Source organism: Varroa jacobsoni, unplaced genomic scaffold (assembly GCF_002532875.2).
Source record: "Varroa jacobsoni isolate VJ856 unplaced genomic scaffold, vjacob_1.0 scaffold_1199, whole genome shotgun sequence".
Lineage (NCBI taxonomy): Eukaryota > Metazoa > Arthropoda > Arachnida > Mesostigmata > Varroidae > Varroa > Varroa jacobsoni.
In genome coordinates, this window is record NW_019214101.1 from 188,679 (window position 1) to 204,759 (window position 16,081).

Sequence of the window (16,081 nt, forward strand, 5' to 3'; positions counted from 1 at the left end):
AGTAACCATCCTCAAGGTCGGACAGCGCCTTGGTAAAGTATTAATTAGGTGGATCTACTTTTTGAGGTTGTAGATGAGATGTATGGGCGACAGGGCTATTCCTTGCGAACAAAAAGTATGCTAGTTATGTATCAATAAACAAACCTGATAGAGACATCAATAACCTGTTAGCCTATAGGCTGACACGTCTATCAAACGCAGTTGATAAGTTAGTAGAAACGAATATATTAATTGAAGAACACGAAAATCTATTTTAGATAACCCATGTGGGTTTATAAATGAGTCGATCAAGATGCCGCAGAGGTATTGGAGGTAGAAAGAGTCGAAACGGAAAAAACAAGGAAGATTAGAAAGGGGATTATATACCATAATGGCATCTGACATTAGAAGGGCACTCATCTCTATACTATGATAGATCATAATAAAACGACCTGAAAAAAAACAGGTGGAATTTTAGCAGCATAGGGTCATCGCGAGCTACTTAAATTATAGGTACCATTATACACAAAGGCACTATGTATCGTATGATTAAAGGAGAACCAAGGCTTCAGTGCTAGGCTTTCTTTTCTAAAAAAGGGCTAGCTAGGCTCGGTTAACCTGATAGCGTTCGCTCATGGCCTAGTAGTAGGCAGCGGTAGTGTAAAACTTTTATTTCATTTAAAAAGGCCTGTAAGATTGTCGACACTTAGATCAACGACCCTGGCCTCGAATTAGCCCCAGAAAAGATGAAGCTGGTAATATTCAACAGGCAAAAGAACGTGGGTAATATAAGTCTTAAATAACATTGTCATCCAGTCCTACGAATTGATAACATCAAATATTTGGGAGCAATTGACGATAATACACCAAATGCTGGAGCACATGTCGATTATGCTACCAATAAAGCCATTAATGCGCGTAATAGATGAGCTAGAGAAGAAACTCGGAATTTTGAGAACATATCATTTAATAATCTTGAGTAAGTCACCTAAAGGGCCAATGTGTCTTCATGATCTCAGATTCTAGAGAAAAATTAGTGAAAATGTGCCAGTTTGTAGATGACATTCTTAGGGAAAGAACAGAAATGTCAACTGGGTTTAACGAACGTAATAAAATAAGCCCTTTGTTTTTGTTTCCATTTCCGTTTGCGTGTCCTTCCCTGTCTCTTTCGACAGTCCGAAGTGGAATCGTAGTAAGCCGAGGCCTTTTCAATCTCTTAGCAATAAACACTTCACATGTCCGTATACTTTTTTGACTAGTCAACTCAAATCATCAAGGAAGCCATGCTTTAGGCTGAGGATCTAAAGTCTCGAACTATCTGGATAGATTAGGCGAGGTATGCATAGAGCGGGTCCGTCACTAACCACCTGCAGCAAAAAAAAAATGAATGCTTAAAAAGCGAAATAACTATAATAATACTTAATATAATAATAATAGAATAAAATATTTAAAGATTAAATGACTTTCATCCTTATTAAAGTCTAAAGTGTACGTTAATCATTTACTAAATCGTTTTAAGAACTGGACAGAGACAGAGAGAATTACTGCGGTCGTATTTATCAAATTGATCTAGTTCTATTGTCATGGGCAGGTTTTCATGCAGCGGGTCCACATAGCATGGACAATAGGTCAAATATTTCCCTAAAAATTCGCTACCCGGGCTTGACTTACAAAGCTTTCTCTAACTGAGGTTTTCATTGAAAGTGCGGAGTTGTAAAATAATGCACTGTTTTCGTATTTAACATAGCCAGATATTCATGTAAAGCTGAAGAGGGTTGGTTCTTGCAGACAACCTGATCCCCTGTTATGGCTACTTTTTAGTTTTCTCTCTCTATGAAGTAACCCGTACTTTCGATTTCATTTCGTTTAGGAATGGATTTTTCGTTATCTTGAATACGATCCACTTTCGTGGTCCAGATAATCCTCTTTCAACTCATTAACTTGTTTAGATATCTACAGAGAAGGGGGTTGCATGTTATTGTGAAGCAAACTTTACTTCATGTCGGGCATGAAAAAAATAGTTGTGGCTGGCTGTCACACTGTCTCTGGCTCAATTCTTTTGTATAATGAATCTGAACTTACCGAAATTAGCACCTCAATTTTTTCTATAAAATATATCAATAGTCTGTAAAAGCACTATGAAATTTCGAGACTAATAGTTTTGACATTTCAATGTTTTAGGTTTGTTTTTGGAAAATTATGGCTTAACTTCGTGTCTTTTGAAATCGCACTCTCATGTATTATGCAAAGATAATATGGTATGATATGATTATATACTAACTATATTGAAAGCGTAACTGCTTATCGTTGTCTCAGATTGTTTATTAGCACGCCAGAAGCCATCTGAATTTACGGCGATGCTATCCGTTGAATGGCTCATTATCGCGTATCATAGATCGGTTCTTTCGGATAGTATACTTTTAGTATCTTACTCTTATTTAGCTTACGAAATTATAGCTATTTTAATAACGAGAAATCAGGTTTGTTATGGCACAAAATTAAGCCCGTGCGCATTCGATCAAATTCTCCGAAGGTTTACACTTATAAAATTTTATCGAATCACTTATGTAAGTGCTATAATTCTCGTTTTTCCATTTACTTCAGAATCACTACAAAAATAAGAGCTTTTTATGCCTATTATAGATGACGAAAGCTGTCACGTCAAACCTCTCATCGAAGGATTTCCGTACGTATGTTGTGCTTATACCATCTACTTATGCAGATATAACCATGAAAAGGAAAGTCCCTTGACTGTTTACCATCGTAAAATGCCGTTTCTCTTTTCCCTTTTACCGTCGCGCCTGTAGGTCGGCTCTAGTGAATGACTGCGTTGACAGAAATACCACATCAGTGGGAACATGCGGTTAGAGCGCTGAAAAAAACAGAGACCTCAAGAGGAAAATTTTTGTCGACAACCGAGACAGCGGAGCGAACAAAAAGGGTCCCCAAAGACGCATAACTCTTTAGATCCGTATTTTAAAACAGCAGTCCCAACCGACTGCAAGGATTCATTACTGTGTTACTGTGCATCGCAGCTATATGCCAGTTAACGCATGTTGTAAAACCAACGCTGAAAACGGGTATGGAAGTAAACTGCTACACATATACCTTTTGCAGTTTTTTTTTGCACCGACCAGCTTCAGGCGGCGAAAGGTTTTTATTACTATCTCGGACAAGAACACGTGTGAAATAAAGTAAGCAGAAAGGCTAGAAATGCGATTGTGGGGGATTCGTGCTGGATATGGGGTGCATTTATACGAACTGAGGTTTGCATGCCGGCGTCAATCGAACTAGCACTCGAAGGGATTTGTGGTGAAAGCAGACATGGTACTTTCTCGAGTAAAATACTAGTCATATGGCAAGTCGGCTGCAGCTGGCCGGATCTTTATGTCCATTTCTCCACCCTGCTACGAATGCCATCTCTCGATAATTGTTAAGAGATGATTGCTCTCAGATCCTCAAACTACCCACTTGCACACATGGCTGGAGAGAATAAAAACAGACGATAAGACTAGATTTCAGAGAGTTGTCCGTACGTCAGTTGCATTTTGCGTGTTGCGTATTGTAGCATGGTGCAGCCGGAGGCGTAGAAGTGAACCTCAGAGCGCTCATTTAGAATTCTGAGAAGTTACAAGAGGCGGTCAAAGCAACAAAATAACGGTTATTGACAGGAATAAATAACGAAATTGCAGTCGCAAGATTGTACCATTTGGCGACCAATGACCACCACAGGTGGCCCATATGGTAATTAAGCAATTTTCAAAAAGGCATGGACCGGCTATGTCCTGCTTAAAAATATACAGAAACTTGGTCGCCGTTTGCAGCTTGCATGATTAAGGTCTGTACTCGAAGATGCAAATCGGCGCTTTTTGAATAGCCTTGCGCGACAATGAGGACAAAGCCTACCTGACCGAAAAAAGGCTTCGCTTATCTCTAAAAGCTCTTGTTGAGGCCTTATCGTGGCGACACAAGTGTTATCAAAATGTACTCTTTCATAGATATTTGTTCCAACGAGACAGTAAAAATTGCGAGGACTAATAAATCAGCAGGTAAAGAAATGTGCCTATGAGAACTATGAAACGACCATTGTCAGAGACGAATTGATAGAGGCACGAGTCTCAATATGGTCAGAAAGGCTCTTTTCAATGAAGCTGATATAGTAATGTAACTATTGAGGTAGGCCTTCGAGACACGTAAGAGAAACGATGGAGTACTTCAGCTGATTGAAGGGGATCTACATGATACCATATACAATAACGGATTTGCTGAATAAGTCGCGGCTGTGCGCATGATATAAACACAACGCAAGGTAAGATAAACATGCGAACTCCAAGCTGAAAAGCAGTGCAACAAAAGCGGACGTAAACATCTGTAAGGAAATGTTCAAACATGCAACGTAAACAGTAAAAGAAATCACTTTACATGCATGTGCAGGTTGGGACAGGAACAAAAATACATCGTCAGGGTAGTGCAAGAAGGCCAGCCAGACGGCTATCAAGAGTTTAAATTTGACTCAGAAAACAATTTCATTCAATCAGGAACGATAGGTCGAATGCCCAAACGAGAACTATATCCAGCTGCAGCTCGAAGACTAACGCAGAGAATCACAGCTGTTCTCAATACAGGAGCAAGGTGCAGTGCCATGACTTTGAAGACATACAAAAGATTGAGTAGCTACATTAAGCTACTGTGCATATAAGGATACAGCAGTGCCTAGACTGTGTAAGTGAGAAGCGTAGGGTTGATGGCGCTGAAGATCAAAATTGCAATAACAAAACAAATTGTGAAACTCTGAACAATCGACAAAAATACAGAGACATACTATTTGCAAGTGCATGCCTCGACCTTAGACTAAGTGTCGAGCGAGGAGGAAGACGTAAATGGAGCGGTGGGACAAGAAAAATGTCGATTGGGCCCCCATGAGATAGATGAATTCGAGGACCTGGACGGGTTACTGCAGCTAGTAAAATTCTAGGTCAAGAACAAGGTGAGACGTATAATAGAGCCACTTCGCATTTCGTCAGTAGCATTCAGAGAGTCAACAAAATCACTGAAAGACCTAGATATCCAATGCCCACTTTCATTCATGTCGTCTTTGCAAAGCAAAAGTATTACATGCGTAAAATGACGTCATGTACTTATGTACAAGTACATGACGTCATTTTACCGAATAATTGTCAGATCTAAACGTCAGGCCTGTACAATTTTCTGAACACTCATAGGTCGCTATCAACATGCACCTCAGACTTGGAAGGACAGTGCAGACAGAAAACCGCTTCTGCTTTAGGAAAATATGAAGGATGTCCAATTCAGTGTTATGATGCGCTCAGAGATATCGTTTGCGATGGCTGCAAACGATAGGATTGCATGGAGAGAACACATCGTAGAGAAAGCCATCGAGGACCATTAGGGATGTCTGGAGGCCGTATTCGGAAGGGCATGTCAAATAGCACTTTCAATCGACAAAAACAAACCGTGCCTAAGAATCTAAGTTCACGCGTCGCATCATTAGCACAGATAGACTAAAAGCAAATTTTAAGAAGATGGACTTTAGTAGAGATGCTACCGGCCAAATATGGGAAAAGAGCAATGAGACTTTTAGGCTCATTCATATCTAACTTGTCTAAAATCATCGTGTAAAATACGACAGCGTCAAACTTTTGCACGAATCGAAGAGATTCCTCGAGACACTGATGCTAGCACACTTCAACGAAGATAAACCAATTACAATTCAAGCAGGTGCGGGTAATTTCTGACTAAGAGATGTGTACGTCTGTAGGATAGCAAAGCATTTCTATACTCGCTATTCGGCAACGAGTGCCTAGCTAGTCTGAAGACGCGTAAAAAAATTCGAAGTAGCCGTGTTATTTTTATGATCTTAGACTTCATGATCGTGCAGATACGATTCAACGTGGCATTTGTTTAAAATACAATCAGTGAGATTTCCAAACGGTACGCCTACATGCTTAATTGGTGCTTAAGTGTGTAGCGTCCAAGCCAAATATAACTGTGCTATAAATTCTAATTATGAAATACTCGTGTGCTTTACGAACAGTGAAAACTCTTTAATTTAGTTCTAAAATTGACATTATAAATGCAATTAATTCAGCGATCCTGTTGTGCATTACTTTATAAATCTAAACAAATTTTTATGCAAATCGCAATAAATAATATATTTAATCATTCGTTTTCTCGTAGGATGCTTAGCCAGTTCTAATTTTAAGGCCAAATTTAAAGGGTTAGCTAAATTCTGACGATACATTTTACTTTGTTTGACATTGTCGGTCATTTTTAGACAAAATGTTGACTTTCACCAGGTAGTCACAGTAACGGTACCGTAATATTCGTATACTGAAAATCATATAAATTTAACGAAATAAAGACGCATTTGACTTCGTTGGGTGGTTTGTTGCAATGAATCATTAGTGTTCTATTTAGAAGAGTCTATTCAGAGATGAAATACGTAGAAATATTCGTATTGATTCTATGTAGTATAAGTTTTAATTTGCCAGCTGACTCGTTCACCGATACCTATTGATTTACAGAAAAAAGCGTCGTCTTTAAAAAAAAAAAAAACACAATAATCTGATCATCTAGCGAATACAGAAGTCTCTGAATGATCTATCAAGTTTCTACCTAATTTCTTCTGCCGCCTTTCGAACAACTTTCTAACAAAAGTGTTTGGCTAATGACAATATCGATACCAGGACCAAATAGATACTATTATTATTATCATATTATTAGTTAGTTTTATTATGTATTCTCTAATATGATAGGCCTGTCTCCTTCAAGCGAAAATATTTGTTTGGTCAAGGATCGACCAGTGTAGCATCTATCTGCCGGTATGACTTCCATAAGGCACACGAACGTTTCCAAGATAAGTTCATACGCTATATTAAGACACCTAACAGGCTAACTTCCAATAATCATTTGTATGATTTCGGAATCACTTTTACGGCATTGGGTTTATTTTGCCTCTTATTTCAACAGACGGCCACATGTCACTGTGATTCAACTTGACAAGCTGCTTTGGGATCTACAGCTGAACCTCCAGCACTGGGCTTTATCAGACTAGCATAGAAGTGGAAGGAGCGTTTGCCAATATGTTGGTTTACAATTGTAGAAATGAGCTGAAATGGCCTAGTGCAACGCATACAATGACCAAACTTACACGCGATCTCGCCCGCAACGACATATGCTGAAAACAAAATTAGACCAAAGGGATAGGTGTACAAACCTAACATATCAAACAAACGTCCAGCGAAGCTAAATTGGCACCCGACCTTGCGATTAGGCACATTGCAATGCCAGAAGAGGGCGCAGGGCGTCAGTGGATACCTCTGTCCTTCGGACAGGAGCAAGTACGTAGAGAAAAGTCGACTTCGACGTACGGAAAATGTTAGATTAAGCTCACCGCCGTTGCCTGAAATGGGCATCTTCCCAGGAAGCGTCGACCGCTGCCCCCAGAATTTTCATGAGGAGCTGAGCGTGACTCGAATGTTATTATCTGACAGAGCTGTAACAGGAATTGCTATGTTCTCCATTTTGAGAAGATATGCTGGACAAGGCAAGTCACCTGAGGTCAGGAACGATGCTTCAGCCGGTCACATTCCAGTTCGTACGTGGAATGGTGTACCGGTGTTACACGAATCGGCAGTGAAAATACTGCTTTTTTTGGCGGCGGGGTGGTAAGGAACGTAAAGAAATGAAATTGTGTGTGGAGTAAAGCAGAGTAATCAATACCTCACGTCCTGGCCTAGGTTATAATTGTCGCTACGAGAATCCGACGAATGCTACGCATAGTTATTATAAATGCTAATGAAACAATAAGAAATCTTCTAAGATCAGCGCTGAATTAGCGTGTGTAAATTTTTCGCATAATTACCGACGAAGGCTATTTACCAAGCAAGCTCTTACCAAAAGTAGGTAAGTCCATCTACTGAATGCTTGCTTTAGATATTTCCAATCTACGCTAACTGTATTGTCAACTTATACAACATTCAGATAATTAGTTTAGTCAGAATATTCGTTATTAGATAGACGTATTGTTTTTTAAGCACCAAACGCTTATTCAAGATAAGGAATACGATATATGCGATACGTTTGGTGTTCAGTAATGAAAACCTATCTCATGTATTTCCGTTGAGAATATCTGCAGCAATGCATCCTCAAGCGGTTCGAGCGTTCATGGTGCTAGCCACGTTGTCCGTATCTATGCCTTTGAATGGGCGTGAATGTTCTTGTCATAGCGCTAGGTAAATAGGTAGGCAGGAACGTATCTGCCGCATTGTATGACTTCCACAGTTCCAAAGGCTGTTACAGGACTAGGAGATGGTAAAACGGCGTCGCTCCGGTCTGAAGGTTAGGATTCTGATGGGCATTTTTAGCTAACTCGATGGTAATTAAAAACGGTCGGTTGTTGATACATGTCTATAAGATGCAGCGACATGATAAAGAACCTCACATTTCAGAGGATTTTAATGTACAAATATGCCTGGATTATATAGAATAAGAAATTAATGCTTTCGTAAATATGCCTACGTAATGCAAACAAAGAAAGTTAGCTTTGTGTACCAATATAAATTATATACTCGCATAGTAGAGAGAGATAATGTATTGTTAGTAAATGAATAGACGGGTCCGCGGGCGGCGTCACACGCTTGTGTTTCGGTTCATTTAGTTGATTTATTGATGCTACACTCAACCTAACATAGACTATTGTAAATACCTACCAACAGTCATCCCGTTGAAATTGTCCTGCTTAACTTAACCAGTTTCCCATCCAAAATTATTCTGCCAGCTTGTTTCCAGGAAGCTCAATCTACTCCAATTTGTTTCTCCCATGATACATTGATTTTTAGAAAATAGGTAAATTTCTACCGTGTAGATACGAAGCTTTTTTACCGTTAGTTGATCGACTCCGTTTCCGGAACACACGTACTTTAAATTGGCGAACTCTGAGGGACGTATCTGAATCAGGTCAATTTTTCTAGATGTTGTCTGCCTGTTCTAGCGTCTACTAGCCTATTTTATTATTGAGGCGTCAACGACGCCTGCGGATTTTTCTCTATCTTTCCCTTTTTTGTTTATGAGTAGTTGCATATCCTACTAAATATATATGTATACATATATATACATATGCTTCCTTTGATGTTGACTCTGATCTTGGGACGCTACTTAAGCTTAAGGCTTAAGGCCTTTTATTCTCTATTAACAAATAGTTGCATATATTTAAATAATGTTTTGGGCATTGAACATTAATTAGAGAATAATGCCCGAAAAACTAAACTTTACAATAGCTTTCTAAACTTACTAATTATCAGAAATTTGCATTTCAAACGCGTTTTTGCCTAATTGTTATATAGGCAACTAATATAACAATCAGGTCCTCATAATTCTCACTTAGAAATATCAATTTTAGTTATATTGCATTTTGATTGAGTTCACCGAGAGCTTTCGATAACTTCCATGTAAAAAAATGTTTATTCCAGTACCATGCAAGGATTCAATTCTTGATTTTTTCGTACCGCAATTTTTTGGAAATTCGCTCAAAAGCTATTGAGGTTATGTTAGGCGTAACCATAGGACGGGCCCCTTTCAAGCTTCGATGTCTTTGGATTACAAGAACGTTGTGTAAATCAGGTGCTTTAACAAGTGAAATTAAACTTTGTTTTGCTAATGTCAACGTACCCATTCCCGAGAAACAAGGCGTGCCCCTCTACAGGATTAATGCAATCTGATGTCTGCGAAGAACTGGATTCGCTATAAGTTTGCGAGGACGTCTCTGCTATATGGCCACCCCACGCAATATGTTGTACTGTGTTTAGTGTTCGCCCATTTCCAACTAGTTTTCGATTCAGCTTAGAGAACTATTCTGGTTCAGTCCTACTTCTACCTTGTTGAAGGCTCTTTCAGAACAGAATACGAGGACCAAGAAAGTTAATCGATTTTGTTCTGTTTGTATACGAATTAGACATACGAGTTGAACCGGCCCCGGGTGCAACAGACTTTAGATTAGTTTTACACGGCACTTAGAATTGGGAATGACGGTAAACTTAGGCAAGAAGGATACGATAAAGTCCACAAAATAAAGCAAAACAGCAGTTATTTTCATTTTGTACCTTGACAGGCTTAAGTTCATGCTTATGCTTCCAGTTTTCATATTTAGGGCATGTCATCTCTGTAAACGGCAGAAGTTTCAGTGCGCACATACCCGAAAGATGCAGGAAAGCAATTTCGGCCGGATACGCGACTAAATCGTGTCATCGTTCGTCCCTTACAGTCACTTAAACAATTCCGTCTAAGGATAGCTACAATTGTAACGCGTAAGATAGGCGTTTTTTCGAGGATCTCACAGCGGCAAACCTCGAACAATTAAATCGCGTCAGAGTCTTCTTCCAGATAGTACTAGAATTAAACATAACTTGAAATCGCCGTGTCTGTCTCCTAGCCGACTGATTATTGATGTTCAAGGACCTGCGTCGCCGGCGTCAGCTCTTAGAAACAGAAGCCCTTTTAGGCTTAAACCAATTTAAACCCTTTAAAACCAATTTAGGATCTGAAAGTGAAACGTCGCAGACATCGATGGATACTTCTTTGATCCGCGCGCGACAGCAAACAACGTATGGGAAGGGACGAACCGACTAAACTGACATATCGTCTTGCCGTCTACCAGTTATTACCAACAAATTAGTCAAATTAAGGTTTTATAGATTAATATTAAGCTAGATTCATATAACCCACATATTCTATTGGGCCGGTTATTACGTTATCAGGTGCTTGATTTCCATAATCACTGATGAATAGCCAAAATTCGACTTGGGATTTTTTCATATAGGGCTAAATTCATGCCATATTCATTGCCGTCAAAGGCTTAAACCTTATTTTTACATGTCTACATCTTTTCGAGTGTGTGTACGCCCTTGAATAACTGATGAAATCTGAGTTTCGAGTTATTCTAGCAGATGGAAAGACTCGAGAGCCCTGAAGCGCCAAATCACTAGCATTTTGCCCATGGCCTCGTTAGAGCTGATGAAATGTATCTCTGACCGATCTTTGATTCATTTACCTCAAGGTAATCTTCATAAATTTGATTTTGTACTTTCATTCATTAACAATCTGTCAGAGGAAGCGATTAACATAGAATAAACCGGAACACTGTTTTCACCTACTCAGGTTAATGTACAATAATTATCCACCCGATCAAAAAATCGTAGCGTTTTTCACCCCTCTAGATCCTAGAATTATCGACTAAATAGCGTGTATCATTACGGATTGAGATATGTTTATTGCAAATAGAATATGTTAGAGGCCGGCTTATCGTTAACTCCATGATATCACCGCAATTTTCCGTGGCATGACGCACCAAAGAGGACAGAGGTAAATACCGTAAGCGCGTACGGAAATCGAATAGAAGCACGCTTGACTTCTGTCCTCGAACGCCACCGCGAATAGTAGACGTAGTCGAGTAGGGACGCAACAAAAAACGTAATAAAAAAACATTTCATGAAAATGTCCGCAAAAGATCCTATAGCGCAATATGGGAGAATTTTAGACACTGCATGTCAAACCTGTCAAAGTGATTTCGAACAATAGAAAATTAGTTTTATGAGTCAATTCTATCATAGGTGTGATCCCAGCGCTAGAAAGGACGAAAACACTTTCAAGGTTGTTGAGTAGGAGAGCTTCAATGAGCCTGGCTCCGAGGTTCAGAAGCCATACAGTGTAAGAGTAATGGTTATGCCGAAACCTCAGACACATTTGAACCAAACGCGTTAAAAGCTCCCTAATTGGCTAGCGCAGTAGCTTCGACTTGTAGGTTTTCACATATTAAACCCATAGTAGAGCTAGAAAGCAACAGTTATAGAGTAGTGTATAGTTATAGGTCCGTGATTTGCAATGTTCCACAATGGTTTTGTAGCCAGGTAGATAAAATCATCAGGTTTAACAGTGATAGAATTATCGAACCAAATGAATAGTACAATGAAGACAAAATGTAAACATCAATAAGCTTTAGACAATGGTACCACCAAAAGTAATGTCCAGGTTTGTAGCAGCTTGTGTCCAAAGGTGAGACTTCTCGAATCTAAAGATTGTGATGTAAATAGCTGAAGATAACCGAAGAATCTTTTTGGCAGAGCCTTTTTCAGCGACAATGGTCAAATTCGGAAATCGTAGCAGATCATCTACCCCATTGACAACGTGTTCATTGTTTTTCAGCAAGAAACTCGTTTTTTGTTTGCTGGATAGAAGCGCTATGATAGCTACGTCCCGAGCAACCGAAACGCCAAGAAAAGACGCTCGTGTGTTGGGGATACTTTGTGGCCATAACTTAATAAAAAGAAACGTTATATTTAGCCGCTTCATTTGAGATGGCCATAACGTTTGCTACATTGATTAGTAGAAAAGCTATCGGAATAACTGTTTTATCTGGTGACCCATTTCATTTTATTCTAACCTTTTAATACTTATTGGGCTTTGTCTTCATAAGACAAAAGCCGCCAGGTTGCTTAGCCTTTTCTAATCTAACGAATTTCCGTTGGTTAAAAACATCAATAGATTTCTATTATAGACCCTAGTGAATCTATTTATACTAAACCTGCAAGCCCTCGTTCTAAGACTCGAAGTACGCTTCTGCCATATACGCTGACGTAATAATAATAGTATAGCCACCTTAAATCCAAACAGACGCGCTATCTGCAATATGAACCAAACTTAATTTTGGTTAATAAAACACTTCTCATTATTATTTTTTACCCAGCCTGGCTAATAGCTAACGTAATGAAACATAGTTTTCAAATTTTGCAGCAAGTCCTATTAAAAAACCTCTTCGAGAGGCCTCGGGTTCCTTGTTTCTGTTATCGAAAATTTCTGACCTGATTACGAGCAGGTAAACCTGATTTAGTCTAGAAATATTTCGAGCCAGATAGGTGGTGCGAAACGAATTGATGTCCTTGTCGGAAGCTGGAACGAGCGTCGTTGTATAGCCAAATTAGCGACCATAACATATTTAGGGATGAGGCACAAAAAGACGTCTACCACCCAATAAAAACAACACCGGAATAATTATATTCAATTTATTAATGCTTTAATGAAATATCCGGTTAGATAACCAATCATTGTAAATCTGTATTGAGTCAGTGAATCATTTTTTAACTTGTTATAATAAGAGCTGTTGACCTCAGAAATAGTTATGCTGTATTTAGAATCACTTGGGTAGTTCTAATAAAATTTGTATTCTCGTAACTGCCAGGCATGATACTTAACCTGGGGGCGAAGTTTGAGATTGCAATAATTATTAATACTGAAGCCTTTAAATGGGACGTAAGATAAGCAGCAGGAAATCCTCTCGATCCGGCTAATTAAGAGTTTTAGTATAGCTGTGGACAATGGCAGGTTGAGGGCACACGCAGGCCCCTGGATACATAGTCGAACTATATTTCCTACTGAAAAATAATAACATTTTAATATTTAGTGAAATAGGTTGCTTTTTTGAAAAATGTAGAGCATCCTCTTGTGCCCTTTGGTGTTTTATCCTCAATAGAAGGACACCAATGAAATACGCCTTGAAGAAGGCATACACTCAGGGCAATTGTTTTATATATAGTAGGGGCGTTACAAATGAACCAAGCAGGTCTTTCAAGCAGGAACCAAGCAGGTTCTTCAACTTGTGCTACTACAAGCATATAACTCAGAAGCTTTGCTACAGAAATCACATTAGTTCATACTTACATACCTCGGAACCATTCCCATGGTCCCATCGAATGTAAGAGGACTAGGTCGAATTCGTTGATCTCATTGATCATCAGCCGGAATATCGATTGCGCGAATTCTCCTCACGTCCTTTATTATGCCATCCAACGCATCACACACCGGACTACTCATGCGAAATCTATCGGGGGTTTCAACCACACCCCACAAGGGAAATATCTTAAGATCAATATGAAAACAGGACAGTATATTTTCAATGAATTTAAATAATTAATTGCAAGTGTGTATTTTTCACTAATAAAGTGCTCCCCAGTTATTTGTAACAGATATTCATGCGGCTGAGTACGAACCTAAGCTATTTATTAGACTAACTAGGTTCAATAGAATGGAAAATGTCAATATTGCAGTAATAACAACCTTCTATATTAACAGAAAATCTTAGTAACACGGTTTATCGATAGGGCATAGTCTTTTTTATGTGGGCCGGATGTAAGGTTCCATCACGGCTGTTAGGCTTGTCCTCGTCTAGGCCATTACCCACTAACTCCTTTTTCCTTTCTTTTTGCTCACTCTAAACCACCCTAAATCTTCATTTGTTTATACCACAGATGGTAAAAAGGAATCGCTGATCCCACTGAACTAGGGAGGGAGTTGGGGTTCTCTTAGCCGGGTTTTCCACCTTATTCCCGGATTCGATTTTTTCACATTGGCTTCTACGGGTTACTTTCGAAGCATGGGAAGAAATGCATTACCTCAGCGTTTCTGACATCTCACAGCGGTTCACTGGTCAGGTCACACTATGCCCCTGATAGTATACTAGTGAGGTATTTGCTTACAGTAATTAATGACACGTGCCGGTTCTAGTTCAAAACTGGGTATAGACGGTGATGTTTAATATATACACTACCAAATGTAAGCACTGGAAACCTTTATTATAGACTGCGCTGCGCTGAACAGTAGACGTAATCTGCCCCGTATTTTGGCCCTAAGAATAACCGACCTGACCCTGAGCATTCTTAAAACCCACGAAAAATGAAAAATGTCCTACATCGTGTTTTTCTCGTCTAGAAGAGGTTGCATCTGTAATCTGTCTCAACTCTGTGTGTGATCTGCGTTCTGCGTCGTATCATAGACATAGGTTTCACCTTGCTTTGGAAAGACCCGGTCGTTTGAAGCACTACTTTACTAAAGCAGTATCGGAAGTGAAGATTCGAAACATTTCGACGGATACATCATTATGTTTAATACAATATGCGTGCTGACCTTGATAAAAGCAATTCGTAGAAAATCTTCTGAGGCGTTCTGGCCTTTTTTTTGGGGGTAATTTTTGGTTAAAGGCCATTGCCAATCAGCATGGAAAGAGGCGCTCCAAGACTATATCCTCGTTCTCGTGCTTAGTATAATAGGTGTTCGTTCGCGGCGGGCATATTTCATAAGTAGAGAATACCTAATTTTGTCACATTTAAATACATTTCGGGGCTAAGCAGTACATAGGATATTGAATCATTTTTGGGCATTTGGCTACAGCATTTAGATTGAAGAGCCATAGGTGATGATTGACTTGAGTGTTTTAGACGTAATGTACGCATCAGGGTCTAGCCAAGACAGTTACTGATCAGCACGACTTAAACGAATCACGAGGTCATGAATTTTATAATTGCGTGATGAGGCTGGCGTGAATCTATGTGAGTGTTGCATATTTGACAGTGAACTTTCCCTTTTGACGAGCCCAGTTTGCCTCTGTTGCAGAAACATTCATTTCCCGACAGGATCGCTTAATAATTCATTAGGAAGCTCTTCGGATTGAAGTTCCAGTATCAGCGCATCAGATGCCAGTTCGTTACTATTACTAGTTAAGGGTAACGCTGATCTGATTCGACTAAAGAGAGCTTAATCGATAATCGAGTGCTCGTAACCCGCCCTATCGTTATTCTATCTAAATTATTCATTTTATCAATGTAAGGTAAATTTTGTTGCTCTCAGTTTGTCTCGATAGATTAGCTACAGGCAGATTGGCAAAATTCAATGCTGATTTCGGCACTGTGACGGACCAATCTTTGATAAAAACAAACCTGTTTCTCCAAAGTAGCTCTAGGAACGATTTCGAATGGTCCATAAGGATCACCTTCTGAATTTACTTCAAGACTGAAAACGGACACTAGTATTTACACGTATATACCTCTAAAAGGAAACTGATGCCTAGCAAACAGATATTGGCACAAAAAAGAATTAAATCAAATCTTCCGCAATTTTTTCGTAAATGTCTTTAGAGGGTTTGCCCGCGAAACGTGTTAAACCTTAGTTCAGTAACAAAGGAAAATGTGGTAAGCTGCATATTAACTACACTGTCACCCTGACAACCCAACTAAAGTTCTACATACAATACATATGC

General features: G+C 39.3%; 1 long non-coding RNA gene across 1 annotated transcript; it reads left to right on the forward strand.

Moving 5' to 3' along the window:
* Nucleotides 1-4,402: 4,402 nt before the first annotated feature.
* On the forward strand, nt 4,403-6,398 carry LOC111267536 (uncharacterized). The gene is made up of 2 exons (XR_002684695.2): nt 4,403-4,966; nt 5,202-6,398. It is a non-coding gene; the product is annotated as an uncharacterized LOC111267536 (long non-coding RNA).
* Nucleotides 6,399-16,081: the final 9,683 nt, after the last annotated feature.